This window comes from Macrobrachium rosenbergii, chromosome 14, assembly GCF_040412425.1.
Source record: "Macrobrachium rosenbergii isolate ZJJX-2024 chromosome 14, ASM4041242v1, whole genome shotgun sequence".
In the NCBI taxonomy this organism is placed as follows: Eukaryota; Metazoa; Arthropoda; class Malacostraca; order Decapoda; family Palaemonidae; genus Macrobrachium; species Macrobrachium rosenbergii.
In genome coordinates, this window is record NC_089754.1 from 26,616,745 (window position 1) to 26,643,765 (window position 27,021).

The 27,021-nt window shown below is 39.4% G+C and overlaps 1 pseudogene; it reads right to left on the reverse strand.

Annotated features, from left to right (window-relative positions):
- LOC136845631 (huntingtin-like) lies at positions 1-27,021 on the reverse strand (annotated as a pseudogene).

Consider the following 27,021-nt stretch of genomic DNA (forward strand, 5'->3'; position numbering starts at 1 on the left):
TGTAATATTAGAGTACTGTACAGGCAATACTGATCACCCACTAGAGCCATATCTAGAAAAACTTGAATACTACAAAATCAGTGTATTCACTCCCAACACTTTTAAGTCCTCTGTAAGTGTAAAAGGAGAAAAAATCTAATTTGTCTTACTCTTTTATACAATCTAATAATTCTTGATAGGGTGAGCCAGGAGTAGCAACTGCTTGAAACACAGCTTCAAATTTGTCCTTTTGGTCCTGGGTAGCTAAACTCTGACGGAAATGGGAAGCAGACAAACAGAATATCTGAATGTCTCGCATATCCAGCTTTCCTAGACGGGCCTGAACAGAAGGGAATGCTGCTCTGAGCCATCTATTACTAGATGCTGCTATGAAAAAGCAGGTTAAGCACCAAACAGCAAGTGAAATGGGACTGCGTTGAGTGAAGTTTAAGAGACAGAAGAACCCATTCTTGGACTAACCCCTCACCACTCTCACTTATGGCTCCTTCGAACACTTGAAACAAAGTTGAAGCCAAGAGATGAGGATGAGGTTGATGACTGGATATATATTCTGTAATTACTTTGTTTAAAATCTGACTAGCAGGAAGAACATCCAACAGACATGGACCAAGCAACCCAGCAATAACACCTGCTTCATGTGGGTAACCAACCCTGATCCGATCAAAGAAAACAGAAAGTTTTTCCATCACAAGGAGGAGTGTTTCTGGGTCAGAGGACTTATCATCCCCTCCTATATCATGTATGAGAGATGAAGTGTTCCTTACATTAGCATATAGTGCTGTGATAAACAATGGAAGAGCTGCTAAAGATGTTGAGGGTGAACAGTTCAACACCAAATCCATAACCAATTTAAAAATGACTTCAACAGTATTACTTGACAACTGCTGAACTAATACTAGTCTTTCAACACCTCTTAAGACTTGGTGGAGTAGACGAGGTGTTGTAGAGGATGTTGCTGCAGTAGATAACGCCATGTGTAGTGCTGTAGAAGGCAGTGTGGGATCAGGTAATGTCTCATAATGTTCAACAAGATATACCCATAAGTCCCAAACAGCAACTTCATGGCTCTCGATTCTACACTTTTCCTGAAAGAATATAAAGATTGAAATATTTAACTAAACACATGAATCTTGCAGCACCTGAAACAAATTTTCTGCTGCAAGGCATATCTAATAATGACAACTAATATAACAACCGCCTCCATTTTTAAATGTTGCCAATGAGTTACACCTCCATATCAAAACCTGACTGCAATATTATTCCAGATTTTGTTATACAGCAGTTTCCATTTATTGATACAGTAATTAAATAACATGAAATTTATGTTGGTTACAACAAATTCATTTCCATAGCCTAAAACTCCATTATAATATAGGTAAAAAAATCTGAATCACAAAATAGATGCAAAATGAGTTCTCTGTAACATGTTATTTTAGTGCATTTTCTACTTGAATTTTCCTCCACCCCAGATCTTCACATATGTTCTTTTTCAATTATTTTTAGGTCTTTTTATTGGAGTTTTCCTGTTGCTTCCTACTATTTCCCTCCCTGTCTTATCACATGTTCACAATATCACTTTACAAGCTCTCTCACTATTTTCCAGCCTCTGAATCACATTTCTTGGCAACTCCTTCACTTGTAATGTGGTCTCCCAATGCACTCAGCTATGAATCTAAGCCCTTTTCTTTTAATTCAAGACCTTGTACTGTCTTCATAAGTTACCCTGTCCATGTGTCATAGATTTGAGTCCAGTTTACTTGAGGGATGCTTTTATTCACCTTTTGTCCAGTATTCTGTATCCTTTTTAACCCAGGTGCTGGTACTCTTCTTACTGCCGTGAACTCTCAATACCAGCTTCATCAGCTACAAAAATATATTATTTCCTCCAAAGTACACCCTTCCACCAGAAAAAAAGTTTTCCTCTCTTCAGATTGGTCATAGGCATCATAATCTTCATGCTTTTACAATCCTGACCATCCCCTGTGACACTATCTGCTACATTCAATATTGTACGGCAGTTACCTTTCCACCTCTCCTACAGCATCCCCACAGTTTCTCTCCTTTACTATAAGCATGTTTTGCTTACAATGACTTTCAATCTTCAAAATCACTTCTCATGATTCTACTGTTAACACAGGTTGTATAAAAAGAGCATATTCCAAGGGCCTCATGTTCCACACTCCTTTATGGCTTCCTCTCTACAACAATCATTAATACGTGACTTAAAAGTTAGGTACATGACTCAAGAGAATATAAATTCATTGTTACCATCATAAACAATTTATGCCAATTTTCCATTTAAGGGGGTTAAACATGAAGAGTTTTCTCCATTGTTCTGTCATTTGCTATTTCAGCCTGAATTCCCATCAGGTCTAGGTCTTCATTTATCCTTTTCTCCATGATATCCTATGCCTCCGTACAGGTCTTCATCCTACTACTTCCATGTCTATTGCTTTTTGACCTACTGTTCCTTATCCCTTCTCATCTCATGTCCAAACCATCTGAGTTTTTGAGCTCTATCTTCTCCCAGCCTCTTGATACCACGTTTGCAGTAGGATCTTCGACTGTACCCAGCCATGAATCTTAAGATTCCATGGTCATACATTTTCAAAATCCCCTTGTCAGTGCCTATATTTTTTGCTGTTCAGAGTAGTACAGGCCTATGTACCCATCACAAATCTTATCTCTCTACTTATGGGACATCCTTATTGACCAGGAATCTAGCTTTCTCTCTCCATTTCATCCAAACTTAAGACTCCACAGTTTAGCGCACTCTCAAGGCAACAGAATTGCTCTACCTCTTCAGAAACCTGCCTATGTCTCATAAGATTCTCAACTCAACTCTCTTCAACATTTACTCAAATTGCAATCTCTTACTCTATGTATTTTTGATAGCGTAGTCGCTGTCTCGTCCTCAAAGGAGTTACCCCCATGGTGTGCCAGTGCTCCCATGGTGACTAGACTAGTATCAAAGAAATATTTTTCTAGCTGGGTATTGTGTCGTAATGAAAACACTATGACACGTGATAGAGTATAATGGACTCAAAGATAAGAGGGCATTTTCCTTATCTTCAGCAAAGCTGAACCCAGTTTTTCCTACGTCAAAACTGCAAGAAGTGACTATTAGCATGCGCGTCTGCCATCTTGTTTACGACCGGGCAGGCAAAAGACCAACTCCATTACCCTCTTCTAGCACAAGTGATATGTATTAACCCGTCAGTGCTCCTTACTGTTTCAAGTGTAAAGCAGCAAGTATTATGGAAACATCCAAACACGAAAGTTAAGTGCTTATTTTTAAACTCGAGTTTTAAAAATTGTTAGTTTTAACTGTGGAACATATGTTTTTTGTGTATGGAATCCCGAAAATGATATTTTTATGATAAAATAAAGTTTTGTACATACTTACCCGGCAGATATATACTTAGCTATAGTCTCCAGCGTTCCCGACAGAAATTCAAATTTCGCGGCACACGCGACAGGTAGGTCAGGTGATCTACCATACCCGCCGCTGGGTGGCGGGAATAGAACCATTCCCGTTTTCATGTCAGATTTTCTCTTCCACCTGTCTCTTAGTGGATTCAGTGGCTGAGTTAAGTGCGTCACTGAATGCGTTAATGGTAAACGTATTCAGACGGCACCACTTCCTGCAAGGTGACAAGTGACAATGCAGTGTTAGTGGAGGAGGTGGCTATTTGTTCATGCCGATTATCCTAGACAAAGGTCCCTGTCATACTTCCCTAAACCTGGGGGCAGTCATACTGGAGGTCCAAGGGAGGTTGGTGTTGTTGCCCATGGGTGATCGCCCCTTCAACCACACCTGTTGTACAGTCCCACGTGTCAGTAGGACTAGTGTCATTGTCCTGCTCCCCCAACCCTGGGAGAAGACGTACCAAGTCCAAAGGAGGCTGATGTGGTTTGTACATGGGTACTTGCTCCCTTATTTGAGCCCATGGCACGATCCCAAGTGCCGTCAGACAGTCATTGAAAAGGCATCTCATTAAGAGTTCACCAAGTTTTTGTACAGATACCTCAGATTGTCACATAAACGTACGATAGTTGAAGGTATCGTACCAGAGGCAGTTTAATCATACATTCCAATAATTATCATACAAATGGCAGTTTAATCATACATTATGATAATTATCATATAAATGGCAGGCAAGAGCACTTGTGTATATCTTGTCAGCGATCAGGCCTACCCTCTGCTGCAAGACTCCCGCTTATATAGAGGCAACCCACGACTCAACCACCATGCCACTAAAGGCCCTGCAGTGATGTCAGTTCCAATGATTCAGACACGGACAGGTGACACAGGAAGTGATTCCTGGATTCTTGTAGGCCGCTTAAAACCCTACAAGTGGGTCGGCATTCAGATCCAATTCCATTTAGGCAATATAGAAGGCCACTACTAGCCCACAACCTTCTCATAGTTACGCTGTAGTTATATGGGACATGGCGGCTCTTTCTGAGCACCGGATGCAGTGTTATCAGATCTTATTTGCCATTCGATACTATGAAATTATGCTAACCTGGCATGGCACGCCTGCTTCCGAGTGCCAAGTGCCCACTGCCAGTCGTGTTTCTCCACTTCTTGTAGTTATGCTGTAGCTATATGGGACATGGCGCCTCTTTCCGAGTGCCCGGCCCAGTGTTACCAGATCTTTTTTGACATTGTATTGAGCCAAGTGGTGATGGAGAAGAGAGAAGACACTAAAGGATTCCCCCTCCTTGGTCTCGCTTAGGTCGGTCCTGAGAGCACGGTTCACTGGCCCTGAAGGGCTGAGGTAGGCTTCCACTTTTGCAAGACCGTCATTTCCTCCGCAATTTCGGCAACAGGGCTATGCAGCCCCCCAAGGGAAAGCTTAGGAAGGAGGCAGCCAGGCATTCCATGCCACTCAGCCCCTCCGAACTGAAAGACGTAACAGAATGGCGAAGAGAGCAGGTTCTAGATGAGACTTGGAGCCTCCTAACCCCAGACCTGCTGAAGGTTGGAGGTTGTCTGGGGAACAAATGGGTAGTGTGGCAGCAGTACGGGGACAGAGGAGTGGATGTCCAAACTCTCAGGAAGGGATACGTCCTCCCCTTCGAGCAAAAGCCACTGTTGGCATCAGAATAGTTTGAGTTCCCCTCCTACCAGAGTGACTTGCCCAGGGGGAGGGCCCTGCAGCAGGAGATGGGAGACTTGCTACAGAAGCCCAGTGTGTTGTTCTCTAAAACTTCTACTGAAGGGAGTAATAGAAGTTTTAAAGGACAACACACTGGGCTTCTGCAACCACTTCTTCCTGGTGGAGAGCATCGAGTGGATGGAGGCTGTCATAGGTCTGTCAACCCTGAACAGCTTCCTGTGACTGACACTGCTCAAAATGGAGACAGAGCAGTCGTTCTTGGTGGTGATCAGGGAAGGAAACTTATGGTCTCGTTAGACCTGCAAGATGCGTATCTCCACATCCCAATACACCTCTCCTTCAGGAAGTTCCTGCAGTTTGTCTCCTAGGAGGTCACATACCAATTCAGGGTCCTCTGCTTTGGCCTCGCAACAGTCCCCTGGATTTTCACCCGAATGTTTCAACTGGTGTCAGAGAAAGCTGCAAAGGCCAAGGACGAGATTCTGGATTTGTGCAGGGACTTGGGAATCCTGATCAACCCCATAAAGTCAGACCTAGTACCAAAACAGAGGATCAAGTACCTGGCTATGGTGATCGACACAGAAGTTAACCAAATCCTGTCCAACCATGGCCAGCCAGTGAAGAAGTGGCAAGTACTGGTGGGCCACCTGGTGACAAGAAAGGGACTGGAGGATCTACAGTGTTGGAGGGACCCAGAAAACCACCTGCGTGGGGTACCAGTTAAGTTGTCTGCCAGGAGATGGCTGGTATACTCAGACACATCCTGAAGGGGTTGGGGTGCCCGCCTGCGTGGCCTGTGTGTTTCCGGGACATGGGTTGAGGAGCAGCATCAGCAACAGATCAATGGTTTGGAGATGTGAGCAGTCTGACTGGCACTCCAACACTTCCGAGATCTCCTCTAAGGAAAGTCCATGGTTGCACAAGACCTCAGTGGTCACATACGTAAACAAGCAAGGAGGCACAATTTCCCGCGACCTGAACGACTTAGCAGTGGAAATGTGTGAGTGGTCTGAGATCAGGGGACTGGTGCTGGCAGCCAGGTACACCCCCAGGAAGAAGAACATTTTGATGGACCAACCAAACAGGGTTGACCAAATACAGGTAGTCCCCAGTTAACGGCGGGCTCAGTTAATGGCAATGAGGTTTTATGGGGCTTGTCTGGCGATGAAAATCAGCAATTTTTGGTGCCAAAAATCGCTGCTTTCCGCTTACCAGCACCGATACATACCTAACAGAGGCACTGATTTTCGGTTATCGGCGATTTTCGGTTATCATCACACCCTCAGAACGGAACCCCCGCCGATAACCGGGCACTGCCTTTACTGGGAACAGAATGGATATTAGAACAGAGCTTAGTGGAAAGTTACCCAAGTTGAGGGAGGGCCCCACATTGGACCTGTTTGCCACGGCAAGGAACAAGATTACCCCACATTGTTCCCTGGTCCCTGACCAAAGTGTCCTGCAGGATGTAACCTTCCAACACCATGGGAAAACCTGGATGTGGCATGCCTTCCCTCTTCCAGCCAACTTAGGAAAGTCGTCAGCAGGCTGTTTTGTATTGGGCCTGAGAATGACCTTGACTTTCTCCACCTGCTGAGTGGACATGCCAAGGCGCTTCCCCTACTCCACCCTGCAGGCCAGCTTCCCCCTACTCACCCTGCTGGGCTCCTGGGTGATGTGCACTACCATGAGGCAATGGCCTCCCTCCATTTTCATGGGTGGAGGCTATCCGCAACTCCTTAGAAAGAAAGGCTTTTCAGGAGAAGTTGCAGAGGTCATTGCCAATCCCCTCATGCCCTTGTCCCTCAGTCTGCACCTAGGAAAATGGAATGCATTCCTTCGTTAGTGCAATGGGAGGGGTCTCCATCCCTTCAAAACAACTTTGAGGATATGGCAGAACTTCTCTTCCTGCATCGAGAGGAGTCCCATTCCTTGTCTGCAATAAAAGTCATAGGGCTGCCCTGGCTAAGTGTTTAAACTGAGGGGCATAGACCTTTCAGTATGCTGGGACCTGTCAGGCGGTGATCAGAAACTGAAGAGTTGCTCCTTCCCTCTGGTGATTAAAACCCCCTGGTGGATCATATTCAAGGTTCCTAGCCTCCCTGAGACCAACCGCCACCAAACCAATCAGGCGTCAGACCAGGACTTGACCATGAAGCAGTTTTCTGTTGGCATTGGCTTCAGAGGTGAGGAGCATGCCTCTCTCTGACATTACCCACACCCATGGGTGGATGTCGATTGGCTTCACACTCCTCCTAGAGTTTGTGATGAAGACCCAGAGCCCCTCTGCACACGACCCAAGTTTTGATGGCTTTTCGATCCCCTCATTAAAGGACTTCTTAGGGGGTAAATAGGAAGAGGTGTTAGTATGCCTGGTGAGAGCCCTGGGAGCCTACCTCAAACATACAGCCCTCCACACAGACCAGCCTGTCGGAGACTTTTCTTAAGTACAGGTCCAAGAAGTGAGAGCTAAGAGGCACATACTTCTAGCTAGTGAGTGGGAGGGCATGCCACTTTGGCCACAGCAGATCTCCTCCAACCTGCGGTCTGGAAGAGAGCAGATGACATTCACCTCTTTCTACTATAAGGATATAACATGCAGATCCTCAAATGCCACATGGGCCTGGTAGTAGCGCCTTCAGGGCATATGACAGGAGTAAGGCCCAGAGGGCTCTGTCTGGAGGAAGGTGTCATTGGAAGCATGTGGGGCCGTGGTAAGTGCGAGGTACACACAGCATACACCTGCATTGTTAGGTACCTTGTGGGAACACTTCCTGAGTTACTTGAGAAGAAGATCATCCTCCACATGCATCAGATGAGGCTCCGTATATATGAAAGCATGATTTTAACGTACTTGTTAAAGACAGAAATACCAAATTAAAAATTATTATTATTTTTAAGTAACATCTGAACCTATACTTCTATATAAGTAAATTTACCCTCCTCGTACCTCCCCACATAGTTTCGAATACTCACTCCTTCTAGGAGGGAGTGTACCTGCGTGAGCTGACTCACATTGAGACAAGGCAGTTGATCAGGTCACTTGCGGCCCGGAAGGTACTGCTTTGAGATTTTCCAGAAGATGATTACAGTAACATTGAGTGAGACAAGCGCCCAGATTACTCCATATATATATATGAGAGTAACCCAGGTTTTTATGTTAGGGAAAAATACAAATTTCTTTTTAATTTGGTAGTTTTAAGGTTATTCTTACATTTTTGGCTACAGGGTATTCTGTATGTAATTATATACAAGGGTCATCAGCAGGTTTCACCTGCCTCCACATGCTGCAGCATTCACTTTTGTCTTGCGCCATCATTCGTGCCTGGATCACCAAGGCCAATCTTTTCCAGTATGTCTCATTTAATCTAACAAGCATTCTATAGATTACTGTATTTTGTTCTGGCATCTAGAACATTTCTAAATTATCCACACCCTTGTGTAATTCTATATTATTTTGTGCTACACAACAATTTATCATAGTGCAGTAGGTCCAACATTCATTCATTGACATTCTATACCCACACTCCATTTTCATAAACTATAGCTGTTTACATTCTTATAAGATACTCCAAGTCTCTTCCCAATCTTTTGCACACACTGTTTTCCCCTCTTTGCTTCACATATTTTGTATCTAACTCTTCTACCTACCTACATCATCCATTATATTTTCTTCAGTGCATATACAAATCAACCTCTCTCCCACTATCATTGTCATATTAATTATTTCTGGTTTAATTCCTCATGAGTTATTTATTGTTTCTTTTACATACAACATCCCTTTTACAAACTTTTTTTCTGCAATTTTCTTCTATCTGTCATGCTGTATGTTGTATGTAGCGACAGAGCATTCCATACCATTCTTGAATGATTTTCTTATAACTACTTTACCAACATTTTATACCTTCTGTCTCAAACTTCATGTTTTACTCCAGTAATGTTGATAAACTGCCAAAATATTGGATCACTTACTGCTTCGTTATCTCTTCCTTTTCAGTGTCAGAACAGTGTATACAGTAAATGTGAAAAGAAGGTTGTGGTATCAATTTGGGAATTAACTAAGAATACACGGTTATGATCTGAAGGGATGTTGAGGTTAAAAGTGACAGGATCTAAGTCGTGCAGAATTTACTTTAGTCTTTATCTTTGCATTACAAACGGTCCCGGTTAATGGGGGATTCCATTCAATGGTGTGGTGATAAGCGAATGGCTGATAACTAAAGTACTGATTTCGTAGCTTATTGGCACCGATAACCAGGCTACGGCTTTTACTCTATTTAGGTATGTATCAGCTCCATTGCCCGATTGTGTGCAAATGGCAATGGCGCTATGTTGGCAGCGCAATGCAGCCAATTTTAGGTAAGCTGAACAAGCGCCCGTAAAACCAGGTGCCGATAACCGGTCTGCTGATAACTGGGGACTGCCTGTACAGAGAGAATACTGAATTTTTAGTTTCAGTGACAATGAGTCAAGACTAGAGGAGCCTACCTAATTGCCAAAATATTTTTGTGGTTCAGTACATGAAGTTTTCTTGCTTAAAACTGTTAAATTAAGTCTCAGGTGAATAATTTCCAAAATTTTTAATATTAAAATTCCTTATGTAAATAGACTGTTTAATGTTGATCTTACACAGTAGCAGTCAAGAACTGCTCTAAGATTCAGTTCATCAACAGATTAAAATATAAGTTGAGGTAGTAATATTAACTGGACAACTTTGGTTCACTGTTTATTTATTTCTGTATGAGTAATAATTTAACTAACTGGTAATCATACCCATATGAAGAAAAAATTTATCTGGTTTGCTTACCACTTTGCTGAATGTTTAGCTCCTGAAGAAGTTAAAAAAGTTAAGGGAATTTTGAATCACCATTTTTTCTCTGTATGTTTAAAACCTGATGTAATTTACATTTTGTCTTTCAGTTGCTGAAGTGGATATGTTGAGTCAGTGTGAAAATAACAAGTTGAAATCAGAAGATGCTTAAATGTTTTCAGAGTAAACAAACAGAAGTGACTCATAAATTGGATTCAGTTCCAGGACTCGGGGAGGCAACTGAAGCTACCAATGGTAAAATTTAGAAGTGTCCCTGTGGAGATAGAAAGCCATTGTCTTATGAGAGCTATTAGTTTGTCTCTAGGAAGTAGACCAACAAGAAATATTTTTACAATTTTGTAAAAATTACCTTTGCTGTTTCATGTTTAGTTGAAGATCTATAACATTACGTGTATTTCCCTCTGCCAGTGGCGTTCTATAGGTGGTTACCTCTTACATTGTGACTTACATGCTGTATTTTGCATATGTGCTAAAGGTACGGTATGCTTTGTGAATCCCCTTCGGCCCAGTGCTGTTGCTTTCTGCCTCTCCATTCTGTTTCGTCTCTCCCAACAGTTTTAACTTCTCAACCTTTTCTTGCTCAGTATTCACCTCTCATTGAAGAACAAATCCAGTGACTGACCCTAATATTTTGTCCTTGATTTTCCACAGGTTCTTTGTTGCTTTGGTAGCTAAATCCAGAAACCTTTTACTATAATGTTGATAAGACACAGCAGGCATATGGGTGTCTCTTCAGTTATAAATTTTTGTCTTCAGATCCATAGTTTAACTACTGCTTGTCAGTTTCTGGTGAGGAGCTGGTGCATGATTTATCTCCATCCTTTGTGTTTCCTACTTTTGGTTGTCTGGTTAGAAATCTTGAACACAAATAATTCTATCTTTTTTCTCCCACTCACTGTTTCTGTGGTTATACAATTGGAAGGAGCTGTTTGCATGAATTTTCTTAGTCTTTTCACTATTACAGTAGCTGGATAAGGACCACTTGGTCAAGATACTGGCATTTAGGTAAAATAAAAAGAGAAAAAGCTAACTGCCTTAATAAAATGGAAGGAGGATTACTAGATATCCAGAAATAAGAATTATCACACTAGTGTATACAGTCAATCCCGGTTATTGGCACTTATCAGCTTAAGTAACTGGGTATCGGTAGCTTATAACTGGAGAATCGCGTCTCTGTTAGGTATGTATCGGCACCAATACCCCAATTATCAGCGCGAGTGGCGGAAATCGAGCAATTTCACCGTCGAAATTGACGATTTTCATGAACAAACCCGTAAACCTGATACGCGATAACGAGTCCACCGGTAACCGGGGACTGCGGTATATGAAGAATGTTTGGTGCATTGACAAGGCCTTTACTACTCTGTGCAACAGACATGGGTACTTGAAAAGAAAATAAACTATGATTAATGGCAGGAGTACATTGGGAATATCATATTACAAACCAGCTTGTGGAGACATGAAGTATCTACCAGTTAGAAAGTAGACGTTTTGGGTGTGTTATAAGAAGGGCTAAGGGCCAGTTCATTCCTGTAATGTTAATGGAAATTGTTAAATCCTGCACTTGTCCCTCTTATGGTATATGTGCACCAGTTTATCCCATCCCAACAAAAAGACAGTGGATATATTCCTTTCAGTCACTGTCTGATCTTTCATCTTTGCTATCACTTTAGTATTCAAGCAATTCAACTCTCATTATCCGTATCTTAACAAGTTGAGTTACTTCTTTTGAATATATAGGTTCCATAACACAAGACCTGCTGATGACCCTTGTATTATCTCACTGAGGTTTGGTAATCTTCTCTCTGCAGGACTTGTCTTTGATATATGTAAGGTATTTGACATGTATGCCATAAGCCTGTTAGGCAGACTTTATGCTTTTGACTTTTTTCCATCTGTAAAATTAATTGTAGCTTGTTTGTATGTTTTGTTGAAGGAACAACATGGTATCCCTTCTCCTTGTCTAGTGATACTTCTCAGGGTTTTGTTTTCCTATTTTAACCTCTTCTGATCTACCTATTACTGTTCACTTCTGCTGATGATTCATCCATCCATATTTCTTCTACTTTTGTAGAAAGAAGAATGCATTAAATGACTAGGCTGTGGACAGAAACGCGAAATGGTAGGATGAGGAAGGCTATACGGATATCAGGAAATAAAGGAATGGATGCAAACAAGAAGCAGAATAATGAAGAAATGCCAATTAGTATTACAGTACAGGCAGTCCCGGTTAACGGCGGGCTCAGTTAATAGTGATCGGTTTTATGGCTTGTCTGGCGCCGGCGTAACACGAACTGCTACCGTTATGATAATTGGGTACTGGCGCGATACATACCTAACAGGCGCGATAACCAAAAATGCGCTTTTAGGCACGATAACCCCAAAAATTGCCAAATCGCCAATTTTGGTTAGCAACAATTTTCGGTTATCATCACACCCTCAGAAGCGGAACCCGCACGATAACTGGGGACTGCCTGTACAGAGGGGACAAGTACTGGAGATGTGGCGAACTATTTCTGCAAGCTGTTGAATGGAAGACTAAGTAAATCCTGGAAGAGACATGTACAGGCACCAGGTTTGAGAGTGGAGGAACCAACTCTAAGAGGTGTGAAGAATGTAATCAGTAGCCTGAAGAATAAGGCACCTGGTTTAGGTAACATACCAGCTGAGCTCCTCAAGAATGATGGCAAGGTATTACACTCAAAGATCTTTGAGTTTATAATAAAGATTTGAAGAACATAAGAGAAGCCAAGAACATGAGAATGGGCAACATTGTTCTGGTACATTAAAGGAGATAAGACAAACTCTGCTAAATATAGAGGATTACACTTCTACCAACCTGTTATTGGTGAGTGTAGCAAAATTATGAAGATAAATTAGAACCTCCATAGAGAGACAGCATTTGGCATATATGGTATGGATTCAGAAATGGAAGATCAACAGTTGATAGATTTGTGAGTTTATTTAGACTTTAAACAAGCATATTATAGCATCCATAGACCATCAGTGTAGAATATTATGAAGAAATTTGATATACCAGAAAAACATAAACTTGGTAAGGTATGCTACAAGAATAGTTTGTTTTAATCTAATTTTTAGAAAAATTATGCAGTATCGATGAAGCTGAGGTGGGGTTATCTTAGAAATACCATTGCACCAAAAGTGTTTGCATTTGCAGATGATATTGATTTCATGGGCTTTGAATATACAAGATATGGAACATTTGTATATACCATTCAAAGAAACTGCTGCCAGAAGTGGGACTAGAGATCAGTGTCTTTTACAAATGAAGTGAATTGTCGAACAACCAACAGCAACAGCAACCCAATAAAATTAAGGTAAATATATAGAAACGTGAGGAAGTAAATAAACTTCCAGAAATGAGATGGCGAGAAGTATCTGGCTAGAATTACATCAGGGAACAGACGCTTCTCCAGTCTGCAACATCTTTTTAAAGAGAAGACACATCTTCACAAGGTCTATCAAATAAGAATTTTTCTAAATACATCAGGACAGTAGTCTTATGCTTGACCTGGATGTGACTAAATGTCCAACAACAGAGACTGCTGGTTTCAAAACAGCATTATGCTTAAATTAACAGGTCCCATTTACAACATAAATGAAGGTCTCTGGAGAAAAACACATGAGCGTGAAGATTTAACCAGGCTGCTGGCAGCCCAGGTGGAAGAGGCAGAAATACCCTAAAGTGGTTATGGAGGATCAGTATAAGGAGAAGACCTGTGGGGAGACTGAGGATGAGGTGGAAAGATAATGCATTAAGAGATCTAAGAGGGTGGAATGGAGGTTCCTGAGAATAACTGGAGATGCAGCACTTAATAGGGAAGCGTGGAGGAGTGTGCAAGCAGTCGTGGTCACTGAGATGCCTTAGAGTACCAGAGTGAGTGAGTTGTTAGTGGTCCGATATGAATCTAACTTTCAAGATTGATGATTTAATACAGTATTTAAAAAAGTAAGAGATACTAAATACGTTGAGTAGAACTAGTATTATATAAAAATTGTTTGTTTATTTTGTATTTAACCACTATGCATTATAACTGTCTGGTATCCATCCATCTGAAGCAGTTTTCCAATAATGAGCATTTGATAACAATTACTATTATGTAACTTTGGTATCCATCCATCATAAAACAGTTTTCCAATAATGAGCATTTGATAACAATTACTATTATGTAACTTTGTTTATGGGTTTCAAGTATGATAAATATATATGGAATTACAGGTGAAAGTTATAAGTAATATAGCTGATGAACTAAATAACATATATGTTAATTTGGTTTAGTTATACAGAGTTTGCAGTGTTTTGATTGATTGGTTTTAGAGAACAAAACAATAACTAAGTCAGAGGCCAAAAATTTTTATAATCTAAACACTAAAATAATTTGTATCTGAATACCTAATTAAAATCTTACCAGCTATTTGAAGCTAGCTTTTTATCTGTGTGCCATTAAGTGTTATTGGCATTTCAGATTGAACAAAATAACTCTTGGCTGACCACAAAGGAATAGCTGTGTAATGCCTGTTTCTCACCCAGGTAGCATCGGACATTTTCAGTCTCCAACAAGTTTGTTATTATACTCCTTTTTTGATGGAGTAATTCAGTTCAGTTCTGGCATCCATTTTGAAGGGCAAATGGATGATTTCTTTCGATGTGTAGGACACTCACTTCCATGTCCCAATACATCCTGAGGTGAGGAAGTATCTGTGCTCTGTCTTCAAAGGAAAGGTCTTCAATTCTAAGCTCTGTGCTTTAATCCCAAATGGCACCCTAGTATTCACCTGTGTGTTGGTGTCTTTTGCAAGATGAAGTCATGTTCTAGGTATCAAAGTTCTCCTGTGGTTGGACGACTAATCAGTCGTCCAACCAATTCATTCCAGTCTCAACAAGTTCACTTTACTCAGTTTTTGATGGGCCATTCATTTCACACCAGTCTTGGAGGCCATTTGGAAGGTAAATGGATGATTTCTATTGACATGTAGGAGGCGTACTTCCACATCCTGGTACATTTCTTTCAAGGAAGTATCTGTGCTTTGTCTTTAAAGGGAAGGTCTTTCAATTCCAAGATCTTGTGTCTTGGTCCGAGTGCAGCACCACAAGAGCAGAGGACCCCCACTTTTACGTGCTTCACTTTTTCATGCTTCACTTTGTCGAGGATTTTTGTGGAACGTCTTTCAATTTTACGTGGGAACTTTCACCAATTTGCAAATTTTTCCATAGAGCAACATTCACTAATTTTTATGATAATGACTTACACTAATTTTGAAATATTAACCTTAAGCGCCTACTGGACATATCATCGATGGAAACTAAAATTGTCTGTTGGGTGCCAAGTGGGCGTACCGTACGTCGACTACAAAAAATTTCAACCTTCGGTCAACTTTGACTCGATCGAAATGGTCGAAAAATGCAATTGTAAGCTAAAACTCTTACATTCTAGTAATATTCAATCATTTACCTTCATTTTGCAACAAATTGAAATCTCTAGCACAATATTTCGATTTATATTTGACTTTTGAAAAAACTTTTCTTACGCCAGCGTGGTAACTAAACCGAAAATTTCCAGAAATTCTTTGATCATTTGTCGTAATTTTGCACTGTTCTATATTGCTTACGTTATAGAAGTTTATATGAAAATATTATTGCAATTTCATGCCTGGCTAACAAAAAAAATAACTCATGGTTGCTTTTGTCAGTTTTGAAATATTTTCATATAAATCCGATAACTGTAATTTCAACACCCGGTCAACTTTGACTACGACAGAAATGGTAAAAACACCAATTGTAAGCTAAAACCTTTTTATTCTAAGTAACCAATCATATACCCTTCATTTTGCAACAAACTGGAAGTCCTCTAGCACAATATTTCGATTTATGGTGGTTCTGAAAAAAAACTTTTTTCCTTAGATCTACTTGGCGCAGTAACTTTCGACGAACATCTCAGAAATTCTTTAGATCATGTTTATTATAATGTTGCATCGTTTACATTAGTCGTTACATAAAGTTTTATATACGAAAATGTGCACAATTTCATGTAAGTACAACCAGAAGATAGCTCATAGTTTGTAGCTTTTATCAGTTTTGAAATATTTTCACATAAATGCGATAACTGCACCAAAATTTCAGCCTTGGTCAACTTTATCGACGAAATGGTCAAACGCAATTATGCTTCAAGCTCTTACATTCTGGTAATATTCAATCGTTTACCTTCATTTGCAATAAATTTGAAGTCCTCTAGCACAATATTTCGATTTATGGTGAATTTGTTGTACACAAAGCATTTTCCTTACGATCTGCTGCTTGTTAACTTCGACGAATTTCTTCAGGAAAATTGCCGTCGTTGTGCGTAATATTTGCACCGTTTTATATTAGTCGTTACATAAAGGTTTATATGAAAATGTGTGCAATTTCATGTACAATACAACGAAAATAACTCATGGTTGTAACTTTATCAATTTGAAATATTTTCATATAAATCACGATAAATAGAAAAATTCGACTTTGGTCAACTTTAACTCGGCAAATGGTGAAAAACCACAGTGTAAGCTAAAAACACTTACAGTCTAGTAATATTCAATCAGTGCTTCATTTTCAACAAGCAAGGAAGTCTCTAGCACAATATTTCGATTTATGGTGAATTTTTGAAAAAACATTTTTACGTCCGCTCGTTACAAATTCGTACATCATTTTGTGATAATATTTTCTCTGTGTTGCTGATCGTTTTACAATTTTATTTATATACCAAAATCATCGCAATTTAGTGTACAATACAACTAAAAAAATTAACTCATTAGCTTGCCGTTGTGCTTACAAGCGCGATTTTTATACAATTATAAGTTTTTTTTTAGCTGTCATATATTCCAATATTTATATATGATAATGATATTTTCATTTCTGATGGTTGCATGCTAAACTTCAGGCAATGACAAAAAAGAAGACCAAATGAACTCTTAATCTTAAAAACTAAAGCGTGCTGTGATTTTTAAGCTTTCCTCTTGGTCGCTAACTCACCGAATGCCGCCGGCATACGGGAGACGTTTTTGTAAATAGAGGCTTGGCGTTTAAGGGTTAATATTAATGTAAACACAGCAAAATAACTATAAAATTTTTAATACAAATTAAATAAATCTGTCCTACAGAATGTTTGACCACTAATATCTCTCTCTCTCTCTCTCTCTCTCTCTCTCTCTCTCTCTCTCTCTCTCTCTCTCTCTCTCTCTCTCTCTCTCTCTCTCTCTCTCTCTCTCTCTCTCTCTCTCTCTCTCTCTCTCTCTCTGAGATAAAGAGATTGATTTTTTGTGCATGTATGTTTATTTGTTTGTATTGTACAGTATAGATTTATAGGTAAACGTGATGTTACTTTGTCATTCATTTTTTCATATTTTCCATGCTATAATCATACAACTTTTTGCATTTCAATAAAAGTAGACTGGAAAATAAAATTAAAATAATTAGCGAATCATCGTACATAAACTTGTCAAGCTCATTCCGTGGTGGGGAGCCCCAGAATGAGCTTAATAGGTTAAACCTGTCAAGCTCATTCTGGGGCTTCCCCCCCGAATGAGCTTGACAAGTGTACGTACGATGATTTACTAATTATTTTCATTTTATTTTCCAGTCTACCTGACAATGCAAAGACCTATGATCATAGCATGTCTCGAAAAATTAACAAACATTCTACGTTATCTGTAAACTTTCACATTACAAAACAAACCTCAAACATACATGCATAAGCTCAATCTCTCTCACTATCAGTGAGAGAGAGGAGCAGAGAGAGAAGAAAGAAAGAAGAAAGAAGCTCCAACTATGCACATTAAAAGTATTTAATACACTAGTGACAGTAATTGCTTTTACCAATGTAAAAGGAAAAGAGAAGGACTTCAGTACAGTACTATGAGAGAAAATGTCTAAGCTTACTTATACAGGGGTAACTTGATTAGCGGTCAAACTTTCTGTAAGACAGATTTATTTAATTTGTATTAAAGATTTAATTTGTATTAAATATTTTATAGATATTTTGCTATATTTACATTAATATTAATACTTGAAAATTAGTAAATCATTGTTATAAGCATTTTAGGGGTGTAAATACTTAAAAGTAATGGTTATATTGGGTTAATCTAAAATGACTGGGTGTTTTAGGGTGATGGTTTTGGGTGTATTTATTTGAAATATTAAATTGTTGTAGTATGATAATTTAAGGTATATTTTTGTTTAAACTATTAAATTTGCCAGTGAGCTGTTAAAACAGTCAGTTATAAGCATTTTAGTTTAAGGGGTGCAGGGTATTTGACAGCTGTAAGCATTCATAAGCATTTTCAGAGGGGATTTTGCATTTTTGCGGTGGGTTCACGAACCTATCCCTGCAAAAAAGTGGGGGAGCACTGTATTCACCTGTGTTTGGCATCCTCGGCAAGTTTGACTCATCTACTTGGTATCAAAGTTCTACACAGTAATACCTTGAACATTCACGAGGTTAGGTTCCAGAACCTGTCATGGATCAGGAGGAATCGCAAATGTTTGGTATGAGTATTAAAATGCTGTCGTGTCTTATTTCTAGAGTTTAAATCCTCAATATGCCCCTAATCATGCTCCCAAAGCACTTTTAATTTCATTTAAAAGTTAGCTTAATAAATTACCCTTAAAAAGAGAAATAAATGGTTGACGTAAAAATAGAGTACAGTATCGCTTAATGGGTATTTGCCACACTAGCGCAATTACAGTTCGACTTACAGCACCACTGACTTATGGCGATTTGATCTTACAGTGCTTTTTCAGCGCTGTTAACAGCGTTTTACAGCACCGTAACGGCGCTTACAGTGCTGTAACTTGATGCAATATGAAGTTATGGTACTGTAAGTGACGGTGGAAATCATCTTACAGTGCAGTGTAAGTCGAGGACGCACTACCAATTCACTGGCTGCTGTTTTCTTTTCCACTCACACACACACACACACACACATTACATATGCACATTAAAAATATTTAATAAAGCATCGAGGCTACAAGCCAATCAGCAACGAGGAAAGTTTGTACCCTGCTGTGTGATTGGCTACTTCCAAACTTCCAGCAAATAGTGTGTTGTCATGGAGGCGTTGTCATCGGCCCAAACCGATACAGTATGCATTTGCTCTGATGCACTTACTATGAACACTAGCAGAAACTTTATAATCTTTGTGTTAAATTTACATTAACATTAATTACTGTTACAAAATAGTAAATTAACTACAGTATTTTCTAATAATTATGTAACCATTAGCGTTCCAAAGGGAACAAACTTTGCGAATGGGTATCGCATCTTGTAAAGGTACAGTACAGTACTTTACATGAAAAGGAACGTTTCCTTAGGAAAGCAAAGTAGTTTTGGAGGAGTTTCTTACTGATTTCTTGTATGTCTTTAACTTTTCCCCAAAAAGAGTAGAATTTTCATTAACAAAATTTTTCTCACCAATTTTACACTTAAAAGCATGAAAACTTATAAATTACTTCAAAAATTAAACACAAACACTTCAGCAGGGTTTTACGAGGATTTCACAGATTTTGCAGATCTGTGAAAAAATTCCAGATACAAATTAGTTAGGTTCCAATGAAAATTTTGCGAATCCAGAAGTGTGAATGTATGAAGGTGCTGTATTTGGACTACTGTTCTCGCCAATTTGTTTTAGGCGATCTTGGTTACCTTCTGTGTCTTTGGGGCTAGGCATTTTGATCACTGTCAACAAATCTATATTTCTTCTGATAAAGTTGATTGTTTATCTGGGGATGAAAATTGACAGTCTTATTCGGTTTTTCTGACAGAGAGATTGATAGGCAATTTTCTACCACTATTGAGAGAATTTTGATGTGTTTGCTCTAGGCCTCAAGAACCTAGACCTCACATTGCCCTGAGATGTCTCAGAGGCAGATTGAGGATCCATTCTGAGAAACATTTGATGTCAGGAAATTGGAGTAGAGAGAAAAGCAAGCTGCTTATAAACAACCTAGAGCTTTTGGCAGTTTGGAATGGGCTTTGCAAGTCTATTCCGACAATTCGACCCCTCATTCTTACACGAGGCAAGGAGACACAACTCAGCAGGAAAGGACAAGGTGTTCTGTCAGAATGGTCTCTTCTTCCATAGGTCTGCAAGAAGTTGTGGAACCTTTTGGGGGGGCATGTGTACATCAGTCTGTTTGCCACTTCCCAAAACACAACACTCCCTTTTCACTGCCCTCCATGTCAGGATCCTCAGGCATGGGCATTTGATGCCTTTCTTCAAGAGTGGTTGAATCTAGACCTTTATGCTTTTCCTGTTTGCTGTTTTGAGGAAAATACTCAAGTATTGAGCTTATCAGAAAACATGGATGATTTTTATAGCTCCTTGGTAGCCCAAAGGGAACGGTTTCCTGAACTTCCTCTCCGTGTAGTAGATGTTCCTCGCCATCTGCCTATTTCAGGAAAGATCTCTTTAGACAGCCTTATTTGAGAAGATCCCATTAAACCTCTACATGCTTCATCTGACTGCATGGAGATGTCAATCATCTGTTACGAGCTGGAGGCTTTTCTAGAGGGGCCAGGCAATCCTTAAGTCTAGAAGACCTGCCACTCTTAGACTGTATCAATAACAGTGGTCAGATTATAGGTCTTGTGATTGTCCAGAGGGATATCCAGCACCCTTATTGCTCTAGGTTTCCTAATTAAGTTCTTCCTGTATGTCAGGTTATGCGAAGCAGTTTTCTGTTTCAGCAATTAAAGGATGTTTCACATGTTTTCAGGTCTGTGTCATGCTAACTGGAATATCACTCACAGTTTAGATTTGAAGGTGGTTTTCCAGTCTTTTGGGGTGGAAATTTCAAATCTTCCTGTTATGGTTTATGATGAAATTGGACATAGTTCATAAGTGTTGAACATTACCTCATTTTGAGCCTTTGGATAAGGCATCACTTAAGAACTTTGAAGACACTTATTCTTTTAGCTCTTGCCACCATATTAAGACACTTTTTCTTTTAGCTCTTGCTATGGCAAAGCGTATTAGTGAGTGTCAAGCTTTTTTTATGGGTGTGGGCTTTGTTCTAGTTGAAAACCCTTCCCAGATTTGTGTCAGTGCCTAGTTTAACTTTTGGCATCTCGTAAGAACTTTGAAGGCACTTTTTCTTTTAACTCTTGCTACAGCAAAGCCTATTAGTGAGCTTCAAGCCCTTTCATGTATGTGGGCTTTTAGTTGAAAGCCCTTCCTAGATTTGTAACAGCTCCTAATTTAACTCTTAGTAAGCAGTGAAGAAGTGGCTTTGTTATGTCCAGTGAGAGCTCGAAGGATTTTTGTGGACAGGCTTAAACCCCTAAGAGGAGAAAAGAATTTATACTGTGGTGTTAGGAGGCCAAACTCCTATGTCATAGGAAGCTTAGTTGAGTAAGTGCACATACTTGATTCCTGAGCTTTTACTGTTTTTAAAAGTAAAGCCTCATGGCATCTGTACCATAAGCAAGACTTTTTATATCCTTTAAAATCTTTTGCTTCAGAAGGTTATCATCATAGCTCAATGGAGATGTAACTGTGTTCTTGATGCACATTATTCGTGAAGTGTTCAAATTTCATATGAGATGTGCAAAGCCCTTAGTCCTGTTGTTGCTGCAGGGCACTTTATCTTAAACCAAAGTTGAGAGCAATCTTGTTTTTGTATCGTTAGTTGTAAGGAAATCCTGGTATTGAATTTTGGGAGCATGACAGTACACATTGGTGTTTAGGAGCACACCTTCATATGTGAAGGTAGTTTTTGTCTTTGGACTGTTGGTTATGGGCTTTAGATTCAGGCACAGGAGTCACTAGTACTCTACAAGATATTTAGAATCCTTTTTGCCTGTAAAGGTCCTCTGATAAGTCTCGCTATGAGGGCCTTACACCCTGCTGTGGTTCCAGCGTCTGGTGACATTACTTTACAGGAAGGATCACACAAAAGTCAGGAATATTTAGAAGCTTTTTTATGCTCATTAAAAAGCTTTTAGTTTGTTTGGCTGAGCAGTTGTTTCTTTGGCTGCAGTAATCCACCATTCTGATTCAGTGCAGCAGTCCGCTAACTTAAAAAGTATGTAAGATTCATTCCAAATAATTAAAATTTTTGTAATAAAATTCATTATTTGGATACTTACGTACTGTTAAAGTGGAAACCCACCCAGCCTCCCCACATCTTAGTGGTAGGTCATGAAGAATTCTGACAAGAACATAACACTCTTAATGCCACCTGGTGGTAAGCAGGTGATATTTTGAATGTGGATTGCACCCAGGAGCTGGAAGATATAAACTGACTTTAACAATAGGTAAGTATCCAAATAATTAATTTTTTCATAAAAATTTTTGTTTTTATATCAATAACAAGGGAACATTGCTAATATACATCAGTGTTCATTATTCTATGCACTGATTTCTTATTTTGAGGCATTTTGTTGCAGTAGAAAGCTAGGGTGAGCATAATGTTGAGGTAGAATGGCAGGTTAAAGGAAAAGTAGAATGGCTGGCCTTAGAGGAGGCAGAGCATTGCTGGGTACACACAGGACTGTGAACCATGTGTTGTGAAGATAGTAAGAAGAGAGGAGCAACATCCTAGATAAACTGGAAAGAGGTTGCTAAACTATTGGTTAATAAAAACATCTTATAGAAAAATTTGATTATCATACAAAGCCATTATTTGTACAGTATATAGCCTAGACACAGCACTCTTCTGGATATTGGGCTGGAAGGAGGTTGAGTCATTATTCAGGCAATTAGTATATAGTATGAGGAAACCAATTTTGTTTCATAAACATATTTGGTTTTTCATCATAGCTTTGTCAGTCATATATGACTGAATCACAATTTAGGTGAGAGGACTGAGGTGAAGGATGCTGCATAGTGGTGAGTGAGATCTGAAGGATATAGGAGAGTACTTGAAGCCTAAGAAAGCTCATGATCCAAAGTTCTTAGGGTTATTATATGTAGGGATGAGCCTCTTTGAAGTGTAAAGTTAGGCTTGTTTATTTATATAGATGCTTGTTTGAATTAGTAAAATCTCACCAATCATGGGAAACATAGATGCTAGTAACCCAGAAGTTTATTTCTCATAAGACACTACATGTGAATTGATAAGATGGTGATAATTCCTTCAAACAAATGCATCCACAAGGGTAAAACTTAGCATGCTGCTTACTACTGGTCCTAATGAATATATTTTAATCCACTTATATGTTGAATTCAAAATGCAGAATGCAACAAATATAGATTGGCTCTTCCAGGTGCCTGCATTTCAGATGGCATTTGCATTCATACTATTTTGAAAAACCAAGGAAGTAGAGAGGGCTCTGATTTTTTAGAAGAGGAAAATCAAAGAGGAATTGTGGCTAATGCCTTTTTAGCTTGTACTGCCAAGTCAGTCAAGTACCTCATACTGCAGGGCCATGGCTGTTTAAACTTCATCCTCATCTATTTGTTTGACCAGAACCGCATGGGTTTTCATATTATTAAACCTTGCTCCCCTTGGCAGGTGTTGTTAGAGTCATCAGTGTCATTGCCTGAAGAATAGTGGGCTTCTTGCCTGGAGTCACATGCATGATGCTAATCTTTGGAAACTTCACTTGATAGTGGCAAGGGAAAGACTACTGAAGATCGACTGCCATTCTCATTGTGGTTGTGTATCCCTTGCAGAAGCTAGTTCATCACATGCTTTTTAGGTGAGGACAGCTCCCAGTCTTGACAAAGGAAAGAGTTGGAGGTTGAGTACATATCCATAAGTGTCCCACATTTGCATTTCTTCCACTTGTCAGGTTGCCAACAGTTGTTTGCCCACAGGGTTAAAGCAAGCTACTTGTCTTTGGTTATGTTTGGGTTGTCCATAGACATGCAGCCACAGTCTTGCACTCTTTCAGCTTGTAATCCAACCTGGTATTTGCTGGTTCATTCAGTATTCTTCCTAAAGGGGTTATTAGATGGGCTGCTGCTGCTATATCTTGTGGCTGAAATTAAGGTCCAGGAATTGCTATTACTGCTGCAGTGTCTTGGCATCTGCACAGTTACTATCCTTTGTCAAATTCCCAGGCAATATGTTGCTGTCCTTTGGCTGGCCAGGAGAGCAATCAGTGTCCTGATTGCAGTCATAGTTATTGTTGGAGGGATTAGTTGTTGGCTGACAAGGGCTGTTAAAACCACAGCAACCATAGTCTCAATGATTGTCCACTTTGTGGCTAGACCAGCATAAGACTAAAATGCTGACGAGGGTCATTGTTCCTCTAAGATCTTCCAGAGTCTAATAAGGTGTCCACGTCTGCCTGTGTCACAACCAAGGTTAGGTTGTCTGGAGAACATAAATGTAGGTGACTGGGCCCTAGGAATGGGATGTCATCTAGTCTTGGTTGTGGAGGTTGACTGGGTTGCAGTTTTAGTGGTTGAGCAATGACAGGTGTGATAGTCAGCTGCCGTAACTGCTATTACATCTTGTCCTGATGCTAAGAGAACAGCTGCTCCTTCAGGATGGAAACATAGAGTTACCCTTAGTGATAAGAAATTCTGCTCGGTGGGTTGCTGGCAAAGTGGTTGAGAAGAAGGCTGTTTTGTCTGGGAAGGTGGGTGGGTTGGCCTGCATAAGATGGAACTACACCTGGCTAATTGACTACATTACCTGTTCCTCTGTTGATCTGGAAACCCAAACTGAGTACCCCGGTTAACGGCAGGGGTTCCGTTCCTGGCCAAGCGCCAATAACTGAAAATTGTCGATAACCAGAACTTCACAGTATTTATGGTAATAAGTGCTGATTGGCGCTGATAAACCGCTTACGGCGGTCAAGAAACCACTTAGACCAGCGCCAAAAATCACCGATGTTGATAAACTGCCAGTCGGTGCCGATAAGCCGCCTACCAATGCTGATAAAACGTTTACTGGCGCCAAAAATCAGGTTAAATGCCTTTAACCGATGCCGCTGATAAGCGGGGAAAGAGGACATGACTAGGGCAATGCTCTTTGTTCATCTTGTTACTGCAGGGAAGCAGGACTTGAATAATAATAACATAACTGTAGGTAAAAAATTAACAAATTACAGAATACAGTTTGAAGAAGTATGGTGTATCATACCTAGTCTTCACACCAAGTATAAAAAATAAACCTTACTCTAGCTAATGTGATTCATGAGCCAGTTTCAAAATACTAAATGGTTAACGATTATCAGTAAACCTAAATACCCATCATCAAAACAATATGAAAGGACAAATTCCTTGGAAAACACACTTAAGCTATTTCTGAAACTGCAGGGAAGCAAAAATCTAAGAAATAAAAAGTATACACTACTTACAGTTAAGGCATGTCCAGAGTCAGTAGGAAGATCATGTTACAGAGGGGAAGTAACGGAGAAATGTGGTGTCCTGCAAGTCGAAAATAGACTAGACTTCACTAATAAAGATGGTTTAACAAGTAAAGAGAAGGGATGGGGAAACAGTTGGAAAAATGCTAGATATAGAAGTAGCAGGATGAAAACCTGATAAAGGCCCTGGAAATGCATGAAGAAGGGTCGTAGAAGTATACCTAGACCATGAAGATAACCAATTTCACGTCTAATCCCATTATGGGAATAGCCTTCATAAAAAATTCAATGATGGTGATGGTGATTTAGTTAATTCAGCAAAGTACTAATAATTTGTTTGGCAAAGTACAATAGAGCAGAGATAATTTCTGACCAGCTCACTGCTTGTTTGATCGTTGTTTTTTATTCTGTTCTCAGACTTAACCCTTGTGGCATCACTTGTTGCCATTCCCACTTCTATTCTGGTCACACCTGAATCTTTGATGAGCACTGACATGAAGATACCATGCAAGTTTCAGTATTTAAGGTTTCAGTGTACAAAGATTTTTCTCTAACACCATTATCTCCCAGTTCTCTTCTGTTTCTCACACTTAATTCCACACTGCTCTGAACTGCTCTCCTTTTTTCTCTCAGCCAATCACTTGAGTCTCTTATTGAAAATATAATTGAGGCATACACATTTGTCTACATTTTGAACATTTTGGTTTATTGAGATATGTTTTGTAAAATTCACATTAATTCCGATTGTTAAATCTGTTTTCAATAAAATTTGGTAAATAAATTGCCAAGGTTCTTTTCTTCATATAGGTTGTATTATTATTTTCTTAAGAGGACTATATCAAAGGCAAGTCTCCAAATCAGTGACCTACCTTTTATTCTTTCAAGGTATCATCATTATCTTTTCTAGAGTTGCTGTTCTGTTGAGCTCAAGAAGAGTGTCTTTCCTCCTCTCAGTTAAGCTCATAAGGTCTGTCAGGCAACCACGTTACACATTTACTTTGCAGAATCTTTGGAGTGTTCAGTCAGTTAGCTATCCTTTCTACTACCAAACATGGGAACTCTTCCTTCATACATTTTCCTCGACTCTTATAACCCTTCATATTTTAGGATTAGGCATAATTTTCAAAATCAAACTGTACTGATTTTTATACATCCATTTTTCTTATTTCCTGTATGCCTTGTCTAGATGTTATTAGGTTGTCTGTTTTAATGACCATTCTGTTAAAATCCTTGGTAACAATAAAATTGATTGTAAAGTTAGTAAACTGATACTATAGTCCAGTATCTTTTACTTTTTACAAAGGTAGTGAACTCATTCTCTTTCCAGAATCTGTAACTAAAAATGGATAAATAATATCATCAGTATCCACATCTAAGTATGACTGGACTGAAAATAACAGTAAAGTAAACTGAAAATAACTGAATTAAATACTGGCTCCATTTAGCACCATTCTCATTATGTGCGTCAAATATAATACCTGTAAATCAGTTTTTGTAATAATATAGTCCAAAGTTATAAAGTGCATTCCATTAAAGACAGTTACTTATCCAAGGATGCCATGATGTAAAACTAAGTAGAATAAAAAGACTTTGTTTAGAAGAAATAAGCATATAAACAGGAGAAGTCATTCCCCATTGAAGGAAAAGGAATGACTCAAGATAAAAAAAAATAAAATGAGACTGCCATATTAAGGTACTTCATAAAAAACAATTTGCAATGCATTTTTTTAAGTGAACCTTACCTCTCCAT